This window comes from Zootoca vivipara, chromosome 8 (assembly GCF_963506605.1).
Source record: "Zootoca vivipara chromosome 8, rZooViv1.1, whole genome shotgun sequence".
Taxonomy (NCBI): domain Eukaryota; kingdom Metazoa; phylum Chordata; class Lepidosauria; order Squamata; family Lacertidae; genus Zootoca; species Zootoca vivipara.
The window spans coordinates 17,869,881-17,892,299 of record NC_083283.1 but is presented as its reverse complement, the minus strand read 5'-3'; positions in this window follow the sequence as shown (position 1 = coordinate 17,892,299).

Here is a 22,419-nt window from a genome sequence, read left to right as displayed (position 1 = left end):
GGGGACTACAGAGGATGAGATGGTTGGACAGTGTTCTTGAAGCTACGAACATGAGTCTGACCAAACTGTGGGAGGCAGTGGAAGACAGGAGTTTTTGGCGTGCAGTGGTCCATGGCGTCATGAAGAGTCGGACACGACTAAACAACTAAACAACAACAACAACTATTATTATTATTATTATAGGGTGGTTCACAGGATAAAATCACAATATAAAAACACAAAATACATAATCATAATAAAAACCAAAATGACCCAATAACCCCCCAACACATTTTATAAGGGCATTGGATGTAAATCAGCCAAATATCTGGTTAAAGTTGGATGCATTTTTTAAATTTCAAGAAATAAATGAAACATTTTCACCTTTCTTCACCTCTGTCATGCATGTTTTCCATATTGTCCAGACTGTGCTTCTTTTTGAGGCATTCCTTCATATTCCTTGTAGACCGGAGGAGGAAAAATCCAGTAGATAAGTATCTTAAACTGAACACAAGATGTCACTGGGGAGTTTGCAAGAAAGATATAGGTCCCTTAATCAAAGCAGGCCATTGGAATAAATTAAGTAGATTTTATTTACTCGAGTATAGAATTAATAAATGGAAATCCTAAACAAGGATATGCTTTTCACTCCTGAACACCATGCAGTTCATTAGTTGAAATTACAGCATAAATGCTAAATTTTCTAAAATACGTTTAGAGCAAGGTAAAGCAAGCAAGCAAATCAGATAATGGATTAATAATGGAGAAATGAAAGCAGCTGACCGACAGAACACATTTTAGGGAATAAGTGTTCAATTAATGTTTAATATACCACAAATTTTGAAGTAGCAGGAATAATTGTATATCTGTGGCTGGTTTCCCACCACTGTGCATAGCTTGTGGATTCTAAGCCATGCATTCATTGTGGTGGGCCCCATTCCAGCAGTCATTTTTAAGGTAGTGTTTTCTGATAAATATTTTGCTGTTTAGTTTTTTGTATGCTTTGCTTTTGTGTACATACAGGGGAAACTCGGAAAATTAGAATATCATCAAAAAGTGCATTTATTTCAGTAATGCAACTTAAAAGGTGAAACCAATGTATGAGATAGATGCATGACATGCAAAGCAAGATATGTCAAGCCTTTATTTGTTGCAATTGTAATTATTTGTCATTAGGCAGGTCAATTATAAATGGAATGTAATTAATGAAATGTAATAGCGATGTTTATTTTTGTATTTTTGTAACTATTTGTTTTATTACTGTGCAATTTCCAAAAGAAAGCATTTGTAAAAATTAAAAGAAAAAATAGTAAGTTACATTACTGAAATAAATGCACTTTTCGACTATATTCTAATTTTCCAAATTTCACCTGCAACTTAGATGCTAAAGATTAGATGGTATATAAATATCTTAAATAAAACAACAACAGCATTTGCTTGGGGTAACTGATTGAAGGCCACATGGTGTTGATGCGTGGGGCTGAACCCAGAAGGGGGTGGGTCTACCCCATATGTATCCATCCATCCATCCATTCATCAATCCATCTATTTATCTATCTCTCTGCGCTCTTTCTTCCGCCCCAACACAGTGGGTTTCCAGGGAGGGACAGATTGTTTTTGTTGCAGTACGGAACTGATCACCCAATAGGCTTTTGAAATTCGGATGAGAGAGCTGCGGGAGATTAAACCAAGGGCAGCATTCCGTTCTAGGGACACAAATTGTCCATTCCCACTGTAACCAATATACCACTATACTGCACACTGTTATACAGTACTATAGATGGCCGGTGGGTTGCATTTGAATCAGTGTGTCTCAAGTTGTGAATGCTTATAAGATCTGTGAACAGTCAAGTGAAGCAATGGCAAGCTGCCTCATATTTGCATTATGCAAGTATCATATAATATAGCATTGTATTCCTTTAGTCCTATGCAGCAAGACAATTCAACTTTACTGAATTGCAAAAACAAAATTAAAGACAATGAGCCATTGTAAATGGATGCTATCATGCTCAGTATACTGGAGCTGAGGAAATAATTACTTGTCTTGCTGAGATAACAGCTCCAGGCCATCCAGAATTTTCAGAGTCTGAAGTTCTTGGCTCACCAAAGACTATAAACACCAAGATCTTGCTCCTGTTAGGGAGTAAACTATATTCAGCTTCGGAGGGGAACACCTTACAGGTTTCCAAATTAAATAATTGAAAACTTTACATCAAGTGGAAATTGACATCGGATCGGCACATAAAATTTTACTGATGCATTCCAAAGGGTGATGTAACTTTCTTGAAGGGTTACTCAGCTCTTGAGAAAAGGAAGCAGAATTCAGTTATAGACAGAAAGGGGGAAGCTTTATACACAAGCCAGTTAAACCAGCGTATTTGGACTTTTGTGTTAGACCAATGGAGACTTGTATACCTTTGTGCCTCGGCTGTCAAACACTTTGGAAGACAAATGTTTCTGTTTTCGAATGCCGAAAAGCAGGAAGAGAATGCTTCCGTTTTCAAACACACCTTGGAAGCTTCTGAGGGGCATTTCTCCATTTTCTCAATGGAATTTGCTGACCACCCATTGTGTCTTGCTTGTTGAATGTTTCATAAGTTGAACAGTTTTCCCGGAATAGATTACAGTGGTATCTCAGGTTACAGACGCTTCAGGTTACAAACTCCGCTAACCAGGAAGTGGTTGCTCCAGGTTAAGAACATTGCCCCAGGATAAGAACAGAAATCGTGCGCCAGTGGTGCAGCGGCAGCAGGAGGCCCCATTAGTGAAAGCACGCCTCTGGTTAAGAACTGTTTCAGGTTAAGAACCGATCTCTGGAATGAATTAAGTTCTTAACCCAAGGTACCACTGTACGTTCGACAAGCAAGGTACCACTGTATACTTGTATACTTTTCTGTGAACCACTTTTCTGTGAACCACCCTGATTTTCTATGAACTGTCCTGAGACCTCTGGGTATAGGGCGGTATATAAATTTTAATAATAATAATAATAATAATAATAATAATAATAATAATAATAATATACATTCACATAATTATTTTATATTGGTGTAATATCATCTTTTTGTGTTCATTACCTCTCTCCCTCTATTCTCTTATACTTATTAACACTCTACCACAGGTACTGTTAATATAGCTCTCTAACAAAAGACGCAGGTGGCGCTGTGGGTTAAACCACTGAGCCTAGGGCTTGCCGATCAGAAGGTCGTCGGTTTGAATCCCCGCGACAGGGTGAGCTCCCATTGCTCGGTCCCTGCTCCTGCCAACCTAGCAGTTCGAAAGCACGTAAAGTGCAAGTAGATAAATAGGTACCACTCTGGTGGGAAGGTAAATGGCATTTCTGTGTGCTGCTCTGGTTCACCAGAAGCGGCTTAGGCATGCTGGCCACATGACCCGGAAACTGTACGCTGGCTCCCTCAACCAGTAAAGCAATATGAGCGCCACAACCCCAGAGTTGTCCATGACTGGACCTAATGGTCAGAGGTCACTTACCTTTTACCACAGGTGTTAATATACCTCTCCTGCCAACCTAGCCGTTCAAAAGCACATCAAAGTGCAAGTAGATAAATTGGTACCGCTCCGGCGGGAAGGTAAATGGCGTTTCCGTGTGCTGCTCTGGTTCGCCAGAAGCGGCTTTGTCATGCCAGCCACATGACCTGGAAGCTGTACGCCGGCTCCCTCGGCCAATAATGCGAGATGAGCATAGCTGCCAAGTTTTCCCTTTTCTCGCGAGGAAGCCTATTCAGCATAAGGGAAAATCCCTTTAAAAAAGGGATAACTTGGCAGCTATGGAGATGAGCGCCGCAACCCCAGAGTTGGCCACGACTGGACAAAATGGTCAGGGGTCCTTTTACCTTTAACAAAAGCCCACTTCAGGCATTACAGCCCTAAAAGGACATCACAAATAGAAAAAAGGTTGTCAGGCTTCACATTTCACCTTGCCATTGTCACCATGTAGCTCCATCTTCCTTCCCCATGATCTAATGCAAACTGCAGCAGAGAGCCTTTTCTACTCAATCAAGAACATCTTGTGATTAAGGACCCAGGCAGTTGAATCTTCAGCACTGGTGAAAGGACAGTTCCCTCCATCTAAGGTAGCAGCAGGCTACCTTAGAATAGCACAGGGGAAAGTCATGGGACACACAAAGCTCTTTTCTATAAATCTTCACTGCCTCTCACTCACCTCTCAGACAGGTACCTGCTTGGTGCCTGGTCAACTAGATGTTACATTGCAGCAGTGGTATCATGTGCCATGCAAATAAAGTAATGCATGTGTGATGCTTAGGATTACTTGTTCTCTGGAGCCTCTAAGTTGTCTGTGACATGTTGGAAGAAGGTAAGCCCACAAGACAGGCAGGCCAGGTTAGCAACAAGCAAACAATCACTGCCTCCGGGGCACTGTCTTAGAAGGAGGAGAAGTAAGGAAGAGGAACTCAGGAACCACCACCATAACCCTGCCTCCATCATTTGCCACTTAAGGTGACCCTCCTCACTCTGCCTTATGTTGTGTTGCCCTGCACTCTGTAGTGCTTAGCTTCCAAGTCTTGGACCAAATAATAGATGAAACGTTGGGACCAGACTTTAAGACTTGCAGAATATGGAGCTGCTTTTGGACAATGTGAAAGCAATCTGAAAATGCCGCACCTAGATTATGAGATGGGAGAGATCTTTGGGGAAAGTTTCTTTTCATATTGCCTGTGAATGTTTATGAATCACTTTCAAAGCTGAACCAAAGACAATTTACCCATAACTACCAGTAAGCCAGATGGGAGATATAGATAGATACACACACATAGATTTGTAAATAATTTCCAACAGTTCCACTTATCACTTTCCCAAAGAAACCAATCCTAACATAAAATAGCATAAATGTGGAAGCATGATGAGCACCTTTGAAAAAGAGTGCCAAATGGATCATTTCCTGTACATGGATTAAACTAGTGCCTTCTAGGGTTGTTGACTAAATTCAACAAGTTTTTACTCTCTGGAGTGCTATGCTTTAAAAACAATTATCTTATTGATTAGCATTTGCAGTGTTGCTATACGAGTGATATTTAATAAAAAAAATTACTTCTTCTGGCTAAATATAGCGGGCAAAACATTTAATAGGTAGAATAATTTAAAATGCTTGGATTGACCCAAGTACAGTATAAAATACAGTTTACAACATTGGCAACAACATTGGCAGCCTTTAGCTCCAATAAAATACTATTGGCAGGGGTGAAATAACTGCTTGTCTAGTTCTAGACAACCAGGGAGCATAGTTGGACATCCTGCTTCCAAACAATTGTCCCATGCTATGTGGATAATCAGTTTAAAACCGAGAAGAGTTTCAAAAAACAGATTGTTATATGTCACAGAGGCCTGCTCTTTAAGCAGGGTGTTCCCACTGATACCGTCCAAACTCTGAAGCATGACTAAAACAGTATGCATTTGTAGCATTGCCTAAAATTCATTGTGAAAAGATGTGTACCTTATAAACACACCCTTGAAAACAGTGGTGTCTAGCACCCATTGGGACTAGTGGGGGCAGAATACAAGATGTCCAAGAGTAGCTGAAGCCAGAGCCAATGCTAGACAGAGCCAACTAATTTGAGCTTTGTCCCCATCCTTCTCCCTGCTGAGTTTTACAAAGGGAAACACTGAGACTAAGGAGAAGGAAGAAGCGGACAGTGCAATTCCCTAGAAAGTAGGCAGGTGGGGGCTGGCAGAGGGCAGACAGAGGTTTGTGGGGCAGTGCTAAATTCAACCTAAATTCAACCAGTGCAAGAAAATGTCTTGGGCACATTTGCCGACATCTCCCACCCAGCACTGTTTAGAACCATGTACACATATCCATTAAGCTTCTACAGCCATACTTTGATATTTGTTGTTTCCCAGTAGATTCTTATATACTTTCCGTGCCATTTCAGCTTCAGCCTGCAGAACTGGGCTGAACATAACTATGGCTGGCCAATGCCAGTGATTTCATGGGTCTCTCTGTTATCTAAACCATGGTTTGGGGCCCAAAAGGGAATCCTGTTATATCAATTGATGTCGAATACTAAAGGAGGTGTCATCCAACATTACACCATTACATCCATGTAATGTGCAAAAACCCAAAGAGAGGTGTAAAATAGCGAAACAATGTGACTTTTTACCATTTGGGAAAATATTTCTTTACAAGCAAAAGTATGGATGATTTGTTTACTTAATTACAATTTCCTAAGCCTACCAAGCATCAAATTGTTCCAGATTGGTCACATCGACTGCCAATCAGCCATATATGCCACATATTAATAGTAATCTTTGTACCAGCTCTCTTAATAATCATTAATGCTGCTGTCTTCATTAATTTTGATTATTTTAGATCATTGTATTTATTTTTATGGCACTGTGAGCTGCCTTGTGTAGGCCAAGTCCAAAAAGACAGCATATCGTTAATTTTATAAACATCATAGTTGTTGTCTTTATTGATTTTGGAGGGGGGTTGCTTGTTCTCTATGCACGTGTGAGGTAATTTTATATTCTTGACAAAGCACAAGAGCTATCAAACAAGAACAAGTTAACTATTGTGCTGTCTTGCCATAAGGTGAAGTGATAACATAAGCCAAGTACATCTGCAAGCTAATATTTCTAGGAAGATAGTGACTTCTGGTGGCACTGCTCATCATAAAACATGAAAGGTGGAAGTAATTAATGAATGCTGCACAGATCACACACCACCAGCTTGTCAATGCATGGTTTGTAGCTGCTGGGAATGGCAGTTTGACCCATAAACCATGTTAGTAGCCTTTTCCAGCTGAATTTTAACAAGTTGATGGATTCAAATGGGGTACATATTCACAAGATGAATTAAATAAAACGGGTATGGCCTGAGGCCGTATTGGTATCATTTAACATTTATTTAGTGACAGTAGTGTGGTGCAGTACTCTAAAGAACACAGGCACAAATATTGCTTCAAAGGCTTACAGTCAATGTGAAAGGGTGACCATAGACAAAGGAATTATGAGACAAGGGGAGATCAACGTAGGTCAAATACCTGTGGTCCAGCAAACCAACTTGATGACTAGAGAGGAACTAGAGATGACTAGAGATGACTAGAGAGGAACTAGAGAGGTTGTATGTAGAGGTGTAGTGATCTAGGGCTATAGATTTATTACTATTTCTGTAGTGGGCTCTCTGTCTCCAGTATGCTGGAGCTAGCCAATCAGCATGAACAGGGAGCTCTTTAGCCCCAAAGAAGTCTTCTCGCTGTTTTCTGACTGGAGTCAATCAGAGTGAAAGAAGGTGAGTCAATTGCTGATGATTGGCTTCTAGGATCACTCCAGAGAAGTTGCTTGCTTGGACCTCCTCTTGTGCTTCAGACCATCTACATCAGGTGTCGGAAGGTTTACCTCACCTGGGCCGGTTCACTCTAGCGGAGATCCCTCCGTGGGCCGGATTGTGTGCCCCCTGGCATCTGTGTCTGTGCAGACGTGATTTTCTGTGCCACGGAAGCGAGTCTCCGCGTCGTGCTGTACCGGTTTAGTGCAGTGCGCAGGAACTCACCGAGCGGGGGGGTCTCGGTTTGGGGGTGGCTCATGGGCTGGTTAAATGACCCCTGTGGGCCCCTTGTGACCCATGGGCCTTAGGTTGCCGACCCCTGATCTATATAAACACAGGGGGCAATGGTGACGGGGAGTGCCTTTCCTCAGTCCAGGCTGATGTGACAGCTGCAGCCCTAACTAGGAATGTGAGACCTTGCTTCAATTCTTCATGCCCTGATTACATCTGGATGCATCTACTGTGCTTTATGTGGGGCTGCCTTAGTTTGGAAGCTTCAGCTACTGTACTTGGAACATAATATTCCAATATTGTATCAGTTGCACTGGCTGCCTGTTTGATTCCAAACTGAATTCAAAGCGCTCTTTGGGACCTTTTAAGCCCTTAATGGTTTGGGAACAAGCTACTGGTAGGACGTTGCCTATGGAACTCCCTTCCCCAAGAGTTATGTGTCATAATCACCCCACTCATTGGTATACAGTGCTACCTCGCAAGACGAATGCCCTGCAAGACGAATTTTTCGCAAGACAAATGCGTCTTGCGATCTGATGGTGACTCACAAGACAAATTCATTTTGCGAAAAAATCATCTTGCAAATCGCAGTTTCCCATAGGAATGCATTGAAATTTAATTAATGTGTTCCTATGGGCAAAAAAAGAAATTTCAATGCATTCCTATGGAAAACGTGATTCGCAAAATGAATTTTTTGCAAAACGAATTGACTCGCGGAACGAATTAAATTCATCTTGCGAGGCACCACCTTATTTTTCCCAGTATGATTTTGGTTAAGGTATGCCTCTTTAATTTGAAGACTTTTTTTTTTTTACTTTCTTGGGTTTTCTGACATTTATTTATATTTTCATCATCAATCATCATCATCATCATCATCATCATCATCATCATCATCATCGCCATTAAATTAAGTTTATATTCCACCCTTCCACCCAAAGGAGCCCAGGGTGACAGTGCAACCCTAAACATAGCTATTCTCAGTTGTGTTCCATTGAGCTCAATGGGCTTATTCCGAGTTCAATATGCATTCTGGATTTATGTGTGGGATTTATTTGTGGTGTTGGAGGTGCTTTCATTCTTTTTGCCTATAAGTCCCTTATTGTGAGATGCTTTGGAAGGGCACTTGATCCTGAAAAGAGAGACTAAAATATCTAAATAGATGAATAAACCTCTGAAATATTTAGGTTTAGGTTTCGGTTAGCTTTGGGAGCTCCATTCACTTATACAACTCCCTGTGGAGTAAAATCAGAGAGTCAAACCTCACCCCCTGTGAATGCTAGGCTTATTGATTGATGTAATTGTATTAGCTGCTATTTTAGGTTTTTATGATCTTGAATCTAATGGGTTTTAAATATGTTTTATTATATCTTCTGAAACTGTTATTATGTTTTGAAATATTGATTGAGAGCAAGTTTGAGTGTCCTTGATGGCAAAAAACAGTATATAATCTAAATATAAATAAAGAAATGATGGGTGTTCTCTCTGTGTTATTCTATAGTCTAATACTTCATCTGGGGATATAGAGACGGTAGAGATAGACAGAGATAGCTGTTTTAGAAAAAGAAAAACAAGGCAGAACCTCACTGACTGGGATGGGGGTAGGGGAGCTGAATTAACTTTCATGTTCTCAACATGCAGGTGTTTGCAGAAATTCATGTTCTCAACATGCAGGTGTTTACAGAAATTCAGCTTTTATGAACCTTGTATATAGCCCTTTAAGTTTAGAAGGAAGGAAAATGAGTACATTTGAGTTGTGCAGGCAGTCTGTGGCCCTCTATAGCAATCTGCATACCTCTGGATTTTGATGGGCTGTGACTTAAGTAAATCACTGCCAACATGGCCAATGGCCAGGGATGCTGGGAGTTATAGTCCAGTGATGTTTGAAGAGCCGCAAGTTCCCCACTGTTGTGTTTATAGAGTGCTCATTTGATTTTGGCTCCATTGCTGGTTGGACGGGTGTTCTTTTTTTAGAAGCTAACGAGAAAGAGAAGGATATTCCCCCATAGGAAAAACAGAAATCCTGACACAGGGATTTCCATCTGTTGTCTTCTACCTTTTCTGTTTTCTTGGGCTGTTTGCTACCAATGATTAATGTGCATTGTGTTTCTGCAGTTGTAAGTGGGGAATGCCATCCAGTTCATACCCTGGAGAGGTTTGTGGCTCCATAGAGAGCCCCAACCCATATAAAAACCCAAGGAAACCTGCAAAATTCCAAAGGTGGCTCAAAGAGGCCCATCTCTGTGATGCTGTGTGCCCCTCGGATGCTTTGTCCCCTCCCCCAAAAAAACTAATTTGCATCCATCCCACACCCCCTTGACTCTCACCATCACCTCCCAGGCCTCCGGAATGAAAACAGCAGCAGACCCAGCGGGAATCCTAGTTACCAGAGAAGTACGCTTTGGCTCTCAGGTGGATCTCTTGCCATAGTTCTACTCAGGAGAAAGACAAAGCCAGCTGCAGGCAATGGTCAGTGATTATATAAGTTTCTCAGTTTCCTGCAGGCCTTTGCTAGGTTAACAGCTCCCTTGTGAGCATATTGATTTGCAGTGCTTTTGCTCAAGATCTCCCTCCCTAGGGGGGTCTGCTAGGCCTCCACCCAGATGCCCCCTAGACTCGGGCTCAGGGCACAACCCCCCACAGGGAAGACCAACCATGAATCTGTGGATTCCTTTTAGAGGAATACCCAAGGCATAGGGATGGCTAGGCATCCTGCCACCTCTATCCACCTGAACCAGAGCCTATCCACAACCCTACAATTTGTGATGATTTGCTACACGGCAGGCGAAACCCAAGTGGTACCAGGCAATCAGCCAAGTGGGGGAAATTCCTGCTGTGCCCTTCCCAACGGCAGGTGACACACGACGGCATAGCAAGGTCAAGTGCAAGCCCTAAATATAGGGAGAGGTGGGTGGGTGTTCCGATGCACAGAGCCCAAAAGAGGAAGCTCAGCGACACGTGCATCGGCTTAAATAGAGGTCCCTCGATTGTTTTGACTGGCGTCCCTCTAGCCCAATTGCACCCAAGATCGAGGAACCACCAATAAGATGTTGTGGCTATCCAAACGTTCCCACCCACAACACAGGGTCTGGTTGCCAGGTCCCACCACAACACGTGCCCTCTTGTTAGGGAGGACCCAATATCTCCAGTCTCCACACCAGGTTCCTGTCATGGGCAGTTGCATCCTCAGTAGTCGCTTTGTGAATTCCAGTCCTTCCTATTGCACTCACAACTTTACATGTTTCACAAGGAAGAAGAAGAGTTTGGATTTGATATCCCGCTTTATCACTACCCGAAGGAGTCTCAAAGCGGCTAACATTCTTCTTTCCCTTCATCCCCCACAACAAACACTCTGTGAGGTGAGTGGGGCTGAGAGACTTCAGAGAAGTGTGACTAGCCCAAGGTCACCCAGCAGCTGCATGTGGAGGAGTGGAGACGCGAACCCAGTTCCCCAGGTTACGAGTCTACCGCTCTTAACCACCACACCACACTGGCTCTTGAAGTCTAGGAAGTCTAAAGTGGGTCTGAACACACAGCTAGACTCAGAAGCCACCTTCTTGTTGGAAGCTTAGGGTTGGAATTGGCACACCTGGAATGCATGAGAACATGGGAAGCACACCTTTTGCTCTTGTGTGTTTGGGCTGAACACCTGAAGATGGCTACACAAAGATTCTCTTTTCCCAGGATCATCGTTTAAAATTAACCTTCTCCAAGTGTGAAACTTGGCATGGGTGACCAATGTGTTCTGTTTGTTTTTCTAAACCAAATTACCAAGCTCGGGTGGAGAACGTTTTTCCATGAAGTTATATAAAAGCAATTCAAGTCTGGTTGTCAATTCAAGTCTTCCAAAATGAAATCTGAGTGGTCAGAAAAATAACTGGCTAAATGCATGCTCATTTAGTTGTGCCCCAGGAATAAATTTATAGGAATAATTGTGTGTTTGAAATATTTCTCTTGAATGAAACCAGAGCACATGCATATCTGCATGAACTGCTTTGAAATAAAAGCTGTTTCTCTGTAGGTAATTGTCACAGTCTATTGTTGTCTTTATGATATAATGGTTTATAGCTCTTAAGCTATAATAGCAACAAGTGGAGAAAGTTCCATCTCCTGGTAGGAACACAGTGAACACCAGGTACAAAAACGTCTAATTAAGCAGCACGTTAATGGAATAAGGACAATAGATCCACAGTATTTAGATGTCTGAAACCCCTGAAATGAGCTTTCAACCATAATTGTGGACCAGAGTGGGAATTATTAGTAGAATGAGCCCATCAATTGCCGAGCCAATTGGGATCTGTGGCCATAGTGCTATTAAAATAAATATACATGTAAATACCCATTTGCCAAGAAAATCCATTTGATTTCTAAAAAGAGAAAACTTCTCCAAAATGAGGAGAGTGGTGTGTTGTTGTTGTTGTTGTTGTTTTGTGTGTGTGTTTTTAAAGGAAGATGAAAGGCAAAGGGTCAAATCATTTCAAAATTCTAGGGAGTTGTTTAAAAGCACATTATGAGAAAATCAACTGTATTGCATATCAAAAATCAATAAAAAACACAATGAGGGCCAAGAGAATGCCAAAGTGGTTAACAAAGAAGTCAAAGAAGCTGATGGAAGTCTTGTCCAAATTAAGAGAACAAAAAGGAGCACAAACTTTGGCAATAAAATAAAATAAAACAAAACAAAAGTGTAAGCAGACAGTAAGGCAGCCATAGGCAAACTTAGCCCTCCAGATGTTTTGGGACTACAACTCCCACCATCCCTAACAAACAGGTCAGGGATGATGTGACTTGTAGTCTCAAAACATCTGGAGGGCCAAGTTTGCCTATGCCTGCAGTAAGGGATGCTAAAAAGAATTTGAGAAGCACATTGCGAAGAACATTAAGGCCAACAACAAGAGCATTAGTAGCAGGAGACCATCTCGGGAGGCAGTTGTGGACCTTTGGGTGACAAGGGAGTCAAAAGTGTGCTAAAGGAGGATAAGGAATTATTTGCATGTATGATTATTTGCATCACAACAAAATGAAAAACTGGAAATTCACCAGGTCTGGATGCCATCCACCTGAGAGATGTCAAAGAACTGAGATGTGAAATTGCTGAACTTCTAACAAAGGTATGTAACTTGTCCCTTCAGATTAGCCTCCATGCCTGAGGACTGGAAAGTAGACAATGTTAAACCCATTTTAAAAAGGGATCCAAGGTGGAAATTAAAGACCAGTTAGTTTAATGTGTGTCCCAGGAAAACTAGTGGAAAGTATTGTTAAGGGTGAAATAACCAAGCATATAGAAGAATAAGCGATCCATTGAAATTCACACTTCTCCAAATTTTCAAATGCTTGTCTCCAGCCAGGTCTTGTGTATAAAAGTGCATAAACTAGAAAAATGAATCATGATGCTGTTACTAATACTTTTGTTGTTGGTCTTAATGGTTTTAGCAATGTTCTTCTCAAATTAGTGAATCCAACATACAAAAATGGATTATATTATGTAAAATTGCTCACAAAAATACAAATATTCATCAAAACTGAATGCAAAGGTGTGTTTATTAGGGTAACTTTGCACTGAAATGCTCATTCATTTTTATGAATGTTACAAAAAAAACCTTGCAAAATGCTGCAGAAATGTGAAGAACTGGATTTAAGAGGAGAAAAATGAGAAACAGAGAAACTGAAATTGACAGATTCATCCATTCCTACTTGATCCATCCCTTTATTTGCTGGAAGATGTAAGAGAACTAAAGTCTAATGCATTGCAGTTGTTCAGGAATGAGTCTAATTGAGCTAAAGTCTAATACAGTGTAGTTGCACAGCATTGAATGCATTCACAATGTTTTATACTGGTTCAAACACAACACTCAAACAAATCATGTTTAATTAGAGCATGGCAATTAATGAGTGCAACTGTCTGTGTTATCAAAAGCCAGAAGTGCAGAGTTTAAATCACCATGCCAAAAAAGTGAAGGCAAAGTGAAGGTACGGTAACTCTGAGGAGGTGACCTGCCTCAGTCAGTGTTAATAGGAAGCTGATAAGGTAACAAATTTGCATGCTGAGAGTTTCTAAGGAGGGTGTTATTCTGGAAGTCCTAATCTGATTGCACACACAGAACCTGGTTTTTATAATTTAAGAGAGACAAATGCTGTACATTAGCTGTTAGCTGTAAAGCAAATGTGCTCATCTTATTCCATCTTGTGAAGATGTGAGGCTAAAGGAGACAGAGGACCAGGAGAACTCAGGCAAGTGATGCAATAAAATTATTACACTGAGCAGAGGTTCAAGCTGTGTAACAATGGGTGTGAGGCTGTATGTTTTATATGGTTTATTTCCAAGATTAGGGCATTTGTAGAGCTGGCATACATTTTGTATAAAAGATACTCCGATATGTGACCCTGGTACAAGTTTCAATCTCATATGTGACCTGGAAAGAAAAGCTAATAACCTGACCCCCTTATAATTGTGTCTGTCACAATTGTAGAATCAAATAATATCACTTGTAAAATCAAATAAAAATTATTTCCAAAAAACACACACACACACACCCAACAACAATTGTATCTGTCAGGAAGACCTGGTTGTCACTTCCTACAAACAAGAAACAAACTTCAAACCAGTAGTGAAGAATGCATTCTTGAGTAAATTTATGACTCAGGAATTGTAAAGATAAAAAGCTGGTGTTCCAAAAATCAAGGTTTTGTTCTCGCTACTTCAAGCGTACCTCACAAACACACAACAGGAAACTAGGAGGAACAAAGAACAGTTTGGAGGACCTTGTGTCATTTATTTACTCACTAATGAAGCCATAGATGTTCTCCATAGAAGAATCCCAGATTTTCAGTAGTGAGATAGTAGTGAGAAGCCACAGATTTCTGACTAAAGATACAAAATGGAGTGGATTCCAGTACCTGAAACCTTCAGCTTCTATTAATAATAATAATAATAATAATAATAATAATAATATTTCCTGCCCTTTATTATAAAGGCAGGCTACTACGCTATAAACACAATACAGTGGTACCTCTGGATACATACTTGATCTGTTCCGGGGTGCCATTCTCACCCCGAAAAGTACGTATCTGGAGCGGCGCTTCCGCGCATGCATGAAGCACCAATAGAGCACTTCTGCGCATGTGCGAAGCGTACATAACACTTTTGCACATGTGTGCACAGTGGAACCCAGAAGTAAAGACTTCTGGGTCCGCCGCGTTCTTAAGCTGAAAATACACAACCCGCAGCAAACGTAACCAGAGGTATGACTCTATTACAATCAATTTAAAACATGTTTCCTGAATGGAAACAAAGATTTTCTAGCTTTTTGCCTTGCTGCAAAAAGGAAGGAGTAGCAGAAGTCCACTCCTTTAAGCTATGCTATGCTATGGGGAAATAAGCCGGCAGAATCACTAATGGGAAGACAAATCAGAGCACCCATTCAGACTTCACTCTCGTTTCAATGTGACCTCAGCTGGGAAATGTTGCCTTGTCAGATTATTATACTGGAAGAAATTGTGATGTTTTCTGTAACCAGTAAGAACTACCATGCTTAGAAATAAGAGAGAGGTAGACAGATTTATATCAAACTTGATGCAGGAAACAGACAGCATATTTATAGGTACTGAACAAGGAGGGGGGAATGAGCCACCCCAATCATATTCTGTTCAGACTTCATGTGGAATATTTAATAGAAATTGACAACATCTTCCTATTCCCGAAGAGATGCAATCACCTGTCAGTAGTCAATCCATGACATCACCAAATACTCAACTAACAACAACAACAACAATTTTATTACTGTATTTGTACCCTATGCATCTGGCTGGGTTGCTAGCAACCCAAATTTATCTACTGAGACTCTACAGTGGCCATCTCATAAGTCATTGTCACATGTTCTAGTTGAGTTAATCAGAAGCCTTTGAGGTTTAGATAAGAGATATGAACTATCTGAGTTACCTAATGTTTCAACAGTAATGTTTTAACACTTCAGTCTCCCAGGACATTCTATACAAGATCTCAAAGTAGCTGTCTTATTACAGAAAAAAATCAGAAACAGACTGGAAAGAGAAGTTGCTGAATTGCAACTCATTACCAAGCTTAAAACCATGGAGAGACCTGGTCTGAATAAAGACATTCAATCCTTATCTCATAATATATGATAAAGCTTTCTTTAGCCATCTCACCCCTTGCTTTTTCCTGCAATACCAATTGCAGTCGTTAACAGATTTACCACTCCTATCAGCCAATCACCCATTCCCACCAGCCCACCACCCTTCTGAGTAATACCCCTCCCCACCCTCCCACTATATATAAGGGTCTGGTGACTTCTGTTTCAGTGTATCTGAAGAAGTGTGCATGTGCATGAAACCTCATACCTATGACAAACTTAGTTAGTCTCTAAGGTGCTACTGGAAGGATTTTTTTATTTTATTTTTGTTTCAACAGATGTATTTGTTTAACTTAAAGTGCCATTATACAGTTGAGTCACTAGGTGGCACTAGTCTTGATTGTATCTAGGCAGAGTAGGGAGTTTCCTGTTGCTATTGGAGAGAGGTAATAAAGTTCTTGTCTCCTGACTGATGTGATTTGCCACTGTCCAAAACAAAGCCTTTGGGATATTGTCTCAAGGAATCAATTAATGTGGTCATTATTATGAAGGAGAAAGTAAGAATGTGCAAAAAGCATGTGTGGCTAAGCTTTATGTTGCCTCCCCTTAACGCAGCCTGTTAGTTTCATAATTTATTAAAACACTTTTTATCACATCGTGAACATTCACGGTTAAAATAAAATGTTTGCCAAACAGCTGGATTTATATTGATTTGTGCCCACTTTCATTTCTGCCTAGAATAAAATTAACTGAATATTGTTTCCAATAAAACACATCGTAAAATGTGATGGCTTGCTGGCAAGCAGGGTTTCTCAAAATAATTAACACATTGTGGTGAAAAGAAAACAATTTGTTTCCTTGGATAATGCTGTGCAAGAATCAAACTAGACAGCAATAAGTCTTTAATAAAAGGTAAAGGGACCCCTGACCATTAGGTCCAGTCGTGACCGACTCTGGGGTTGCGCGCTCATCTCACATTATTGGCTGAGGGAGCCGGCGTACAGCTTCCAGGTCATGTGGCCAGCATGACAAAGCTGCTTCTGGCAAACCAGAGCAGCACATGGAAACGCTGTTTACCTTCCCGCTGTAGCGGTTCCTATTTATCTACTTGCATTTTGACGTGCTTTCGAACTGCTAGGTTGGCAGGAGCTGGGACCAAGCAACGGGAGCTCACCCCGTCACAGGGATTCGAACCGCCAACCTTCTGATCAGCAAGCCCTAGGCTCAGTGGTTTAACCACAGCGCCACCTGGGTCCCAAGTCTTTAATAGCCTCCACTAAAAAGAAAATAACACAAAAAGGCAAGGAGCGATGGATGGGTGCAGTTGAGCTGTGATTAGGACCAAGCCAGACAGGCATGCCATGAGGGACAGCTACTCAATGGTTGCACAGTCATTATTTTCTACAGCAGAGATGCAGGAACACATCCCATCCCCAGAAAGGCAACTGAAGTGATCAGAGCTAGTGAGGGTTTGTGACCTGGGCAGAATCCAAAAGCCTAGATGGAGATGCCTGGAAGATTATATTTCAGCCGCAGAACCTTAGGTCTCTCCCCAACTTACATACTAGATGGCTATCATTTGTGAAATGATTGCTTGATATGAAAATGTATACACAGCTTAATGGTTAAAAAAGGGTTAAAAGCCTCAAAGAAAGTTAAAACAATAAAACTGAGAAATATTTACAACAATATAAAAAAAATCCCTTCCAGTAGCACCTTAGAGACCAACCTAGTTTGTTATTGGTATGAGCTTTTGTGTGCATACGAAAGCTCATACCAATAACAAACTTACTTGGTCTCTAAGGTGCTACTGGAAGGAATTTTTTAATTTTGTTTCGACTACGACAGACCAACACAGCTACCTACCTGTAACTATTTGCAACAATAGTTTGTAATTTGGACAATGCATCCTGATTTTGACTACCATTTATGGTTGTCCCTTTCATCTGACCCTTAAGAACATAAGAAGAGCTGGCTGGATCAGGCCAAAGGCTCATCTACTCCAGCATCCTATTATCACCGTAGTCAACCGGTTACCTATAGGAAAACTGCAAGCAGGATTCAAACACGTGAGCATTCTCTCCTCCCATGGTTTCCAGCATCTGGTTTTCAGAAGCACTACTGCCTCCAACAGGAGTCCCCATCGATAGCCTTCTCCTCCATGAATTTGTCTAATCCACTTTTAATCCAAGTTGGTTGCCATCACTGCCACCTCTGGGAATAAGTGCCATAGTTTAACTATTTGCTACAGTACTTTCTTTTATTTGTCCCAGATCTTCTGAATGTAGGGATATGTCTTGATGAAATTGACATCACCAGGGCCAGTGAGGAGCGTAGTGGCCTAGAGATCGTTCCTGAAAACTGGAGATGAAGGCTGAAGAGCCCCTAGGGCAGAGATTAAACCCCTAGGACAGAGATTCCCTGCCCCTCCCTTTTGACCTCACATGAGTTTAGCTTCTTCTTCTTTAGCAATTGCCCTTTGTCTGCAGTCCCAGGAAGGTTTCAAACTTCCTTGAACCCACTAACAACCTTATGGCATTATCATAACATTCAATCGCCCTGATTTAAGTGGGGTGTCCTGGGATGTTACAGAAACCATCCTGGCTTCTGATTGGAGCCTGGAATGTTCTATTTCTTTGGTCTGGCATTCTGGCGCGAATCAGCCTGGGCTAAAAGACATTTGGGGTTGTTGTTGTTTTTGGTGTCTGGTTCCTGTGTGAGTCACCTAGCTCCAGCGAGAGCTCAGGACCAAAAAACAAGCATCTCGATGTTAATCAGAGGATATGAGTTAGTGGTCTGTGTACAGTTTGATGGATCATAAGTTGAACAGCCAGGCTCTAAGCGTCCCACATGGTGCCCACATATATTGCAACCTGGGTACATGTTGTCCCTATTTAGGTGTTCAGCTTTTATGTGAAATGCAACGGGATCTCACCCTGTCATGGGGATTCGAACCGCCGACCTTCCGATCAGCAAACCCAAGAGGCTCAGTGGTTTAGACCACAGCACCACCCAGCACCTGCCAACCTAGCAGTTCAAAAGCATGCCAGTGCAAGTAGAAAAATAGCTACTGCTGCGGTGGGAAGGTAAATGGCGTTTCTGTGCGCTCTGGCACTCGTCATCGTCCTCCGTGCGCCAGTAGTGGTCTAGTCATGCTGGCCACATGACCCGGAAAACTGTCTGTGGACAAACACTGGCAGGGCCGTCTTAAGCATATCTAGCGCCCTGACGCTGTGGTGCGAAGATCCCTCCGGCCCCCCGGCCCGCCCCGTTTCCCAGCGCGGCTGTCTGGCAGGTGCAGCGCGCAGTGCGGCTGCCACAGGTGCAGCTGTGTGGCGCCCCCCTGGCGGCCCTGTGCCACCCAGCCTTGCCGTAGGGCCGGCCCTGAACACTGGCTCCCTTGGCTTGAAAGCGAGATGAGCGCCGCAACCCCATAGTCGCCTTGGGCTGGACTTAACCATCTAGTACCCTGTGCTCTACATGTAGTGGCATGTAGTAGTCACTTCTCCTGGCTTCCATGTGCACAGTGCAAAAATGTCTGCAGGGTTGAGGTCTGCAGATGTGCCCAAAGCTTCCATGAAACATGGAATCCCAATCATGCCTTTGCCCCTACCCTCCCTGCATCTATTTATGCTGTACACATGGGATATGTCACCACTGGGTGGGCTATCATGGGAAGCTGCCACATTGCATGTCTAATATGAGAATAAAGTTATTTAGTGCAGAAATGTTTTATCCTTGTATGGTGACTTAACACGTACAGTGGTGCCTCGCTAGACGAAATTAATTCGTTCCACGGGTCTTTTCTTATAGCGAAAAATTTGTCTAGCGAATCCCATAGGAATGCATTGAGTTTTTTCGAATTCTTTTTTGCCCATAGGAATGCATTAATTGAATTTCAATGCATTCCTATGGGAAACCGCGATTCGCTAGACGAATTTTTCGTAAAATGCATTCGTCTAGCGAGGCAAGCTCCGCTCAAAAAATCCTTTTGTTAAGCAGAAATTTCGTTAAGCAGGGCATTCGTTAAGCGAGGCACCGCTGTAAGTAGAATGTCTGAAATGGTCTGTTATCTTCTGCAGGCTGCTCATAACAGATGGTGCTTCATTTGCTTTTGAAGACATGGGACTTTTTATTGATGATTTGGATGGATCTTCGTTTTCAAAAACGCATTAGCAAGTTAGATGACAAAATCCCATTTAATTCAAAATTATGTGTCACTTCTTTGGGAAAATAAAAATGTTTTAACATGTAGGGCTTACCAAAGCCACAAATAACATTTATTTATTTTTTACATTTATTATGCAACACCTTTCTGGTTGTTTCATTTGCAGTGACAACAGATTGACCTCGCAGTTCAGTTTTCAATCAAAAACCTCTGGCTTGCCACCAACACCATCCAATATCCGGAGAAGAGACCATGTTTCAGAGTACAGAGGTGCCGCAAAGCAAAGTTAGATAGATCAGATAATTAACAAAATATATCAGAAGGGGGAGAGAATGGAAAGATCAGAGTAAACAAGTTAGTAGTAAATGCACGTGAAGGTGCTATGGCCACAGAACATTGACAGATGAAGAGTAAGAAAAATACTAAAGAAGAAAGAGCAAAGAATAACTACCAACATATCTGTTCTACAGGCAGAGGGCCTTCTCGGTAGTGGCACCCTCCCATCAGATGTCAAGGAAATATCTGACTTTTAGAAGACACCTGAAGGCAGCCCTGTTTAGGAAAGTTTTTAATGTTTGATGTTTTATCAATAATAATAATTTTATATTATTATTATTATTATTATTATTACTCATTGGCTTCCTAAAAAGCAAATGCAGAAAATGCAGACAAGAAAGGCCCTTATCAGTGTTTGAGCATATTATGTTGCATATCACTGGGGACTTAATGTTGGCTGAGCTAAGCAGTTCATCCCAATGGATGCCATCAGATTCTGAAAGCATTAACTGGGGCATGGATTTGCCCTACGTAAGATTGCAGCTAGATATTAATATAGGTAAAGGTAAAGGGACCCCTGACCATTAGGTCCAGTCATGACCAACTCTGGGGTTGCGGCGCTCATCTCGCATTATTGGCCAAGGGAGCCGGCGTATAGCTTCCAGGTCATGTGGCCAGCATGACAAAGCCGCTTCTGGCAAACCAGAGCAGCACATGGAAACGCCGTTTACCTTCCCGCTGTAGCGGTTCCTATTTATCTACTTGCATTTTGACGTGCTTTCGAACTGCTAGGTTGGCAGGAGCTGGGACCAAGCAACGGGAGCTCACCCCATCACAGGGATTCGAACCGCCGACCTTCTGATCAGCAAGCCCTAGGCTCAGTGGTTTAACCACAGCGCCACCTGGGTCCCTTTTAGATATTAATATAGAATTTAGCAAACATTGTTATTTCCATTACAGTTTCTAATGATTCCATTAATGTTTATAGAAAAGGCTTCTAAAATATTGTATCCAGAATAGTTTATTGTAGGCATGCAAATACATGAACACTATCATGAAAAATTATAGGAAGCGTTTAAAAAATGAGAGAGGTTTTCGAACAGATATTTGAGAGGATAATAGACTCAGCAATAGTAATTAAATATAATTAGAGAATAAAGGGAATAAAAAAATTACTTTTTTAAATGGGAGGTTCTGTTAAAGACAACCAGGGTTCAAAGAACACATTGAATGAGACTATGCATACAATTGCTGGTATGCAATTCCTACTGGTAATAAAGTTATGGTATTGATGGCACCTATTTCATAGGCCAATATGAAACTGAATCAAAATGAAGCAGTTTGACATTGCAAAATAATAATATGACACTTAAGTAAAAGATGCAATCTTATACTGAAAGTCATCTGAATGAGGAACTATAGGACTGGCAGAATACAGGATATGCCACCACCAAGACAAATATACCGGTGAACCACGCATTAACCAAATAGCCTACTATCATTTAGTACCCATCTTTTGATTATTATTTTTGTGTGTACATTTTGCCCACTGAAACTCCATAGCAAAATACAGATAACTGTGTGATCTCACTGGGACCATTGAAGGAGTATTGGATTGATCCATTGGAAAGCAGACCAAAAAAATGGTTCTCATACATCTCTAGGTGGAACACTTCTTCAGCAGAGCTGTTCCTCCAGTGGAAAATCTGAAACAGGGCAGAATCATGAACAGGACTAATACCACTATCCAAATCCCCCAGTGCTTTTTTTCTGGGGTGACACAGGGGTATGCATACTCCTAAACATTCTGTGAATCTTTTGTCCATATACTGTATTTATTTTTCCCAATTTGAACTATAAAACTGGGATTTTCTTGAATCAAAATGAGAGTACCCCTAAACATTTTTTTTGGGGGGGGGGAGCACTTCAAATGCGCTTTTCAACTGGTGGGTTGAGTGGAGATGCCCCTCCACCCATGGAATGAGGCAGTTTACTAAATCCCATTTTAGTCTCACTTCCAGGCTGAATGAGGGCCCAATACCAGTCCTGAAAGTTTGCTCCCATTGATATGCACAGTGATGTTTGGTTACATAGCCTCCCCTACAACTGCATTTTATTTCTTATTTTGTGTGTGGAATACACATGTCCTCACACACATACCACAATTGCAATAAAACAAAGTTTAAGGTGGGGTGGGACCTAAAATGATGCTCAACTAACATGCTGATGTCAAGTTCCTTCATAAATAAGTATATCCCACACAGTCCCTTCCCTTCACATGCAGTTCAGAGATATCGTTAGTTTTAAAAGCAAAATATTTAGTGAAGCTTTTAAAAACATATCAAAACACTTGCAAATATTTACATCTTTCA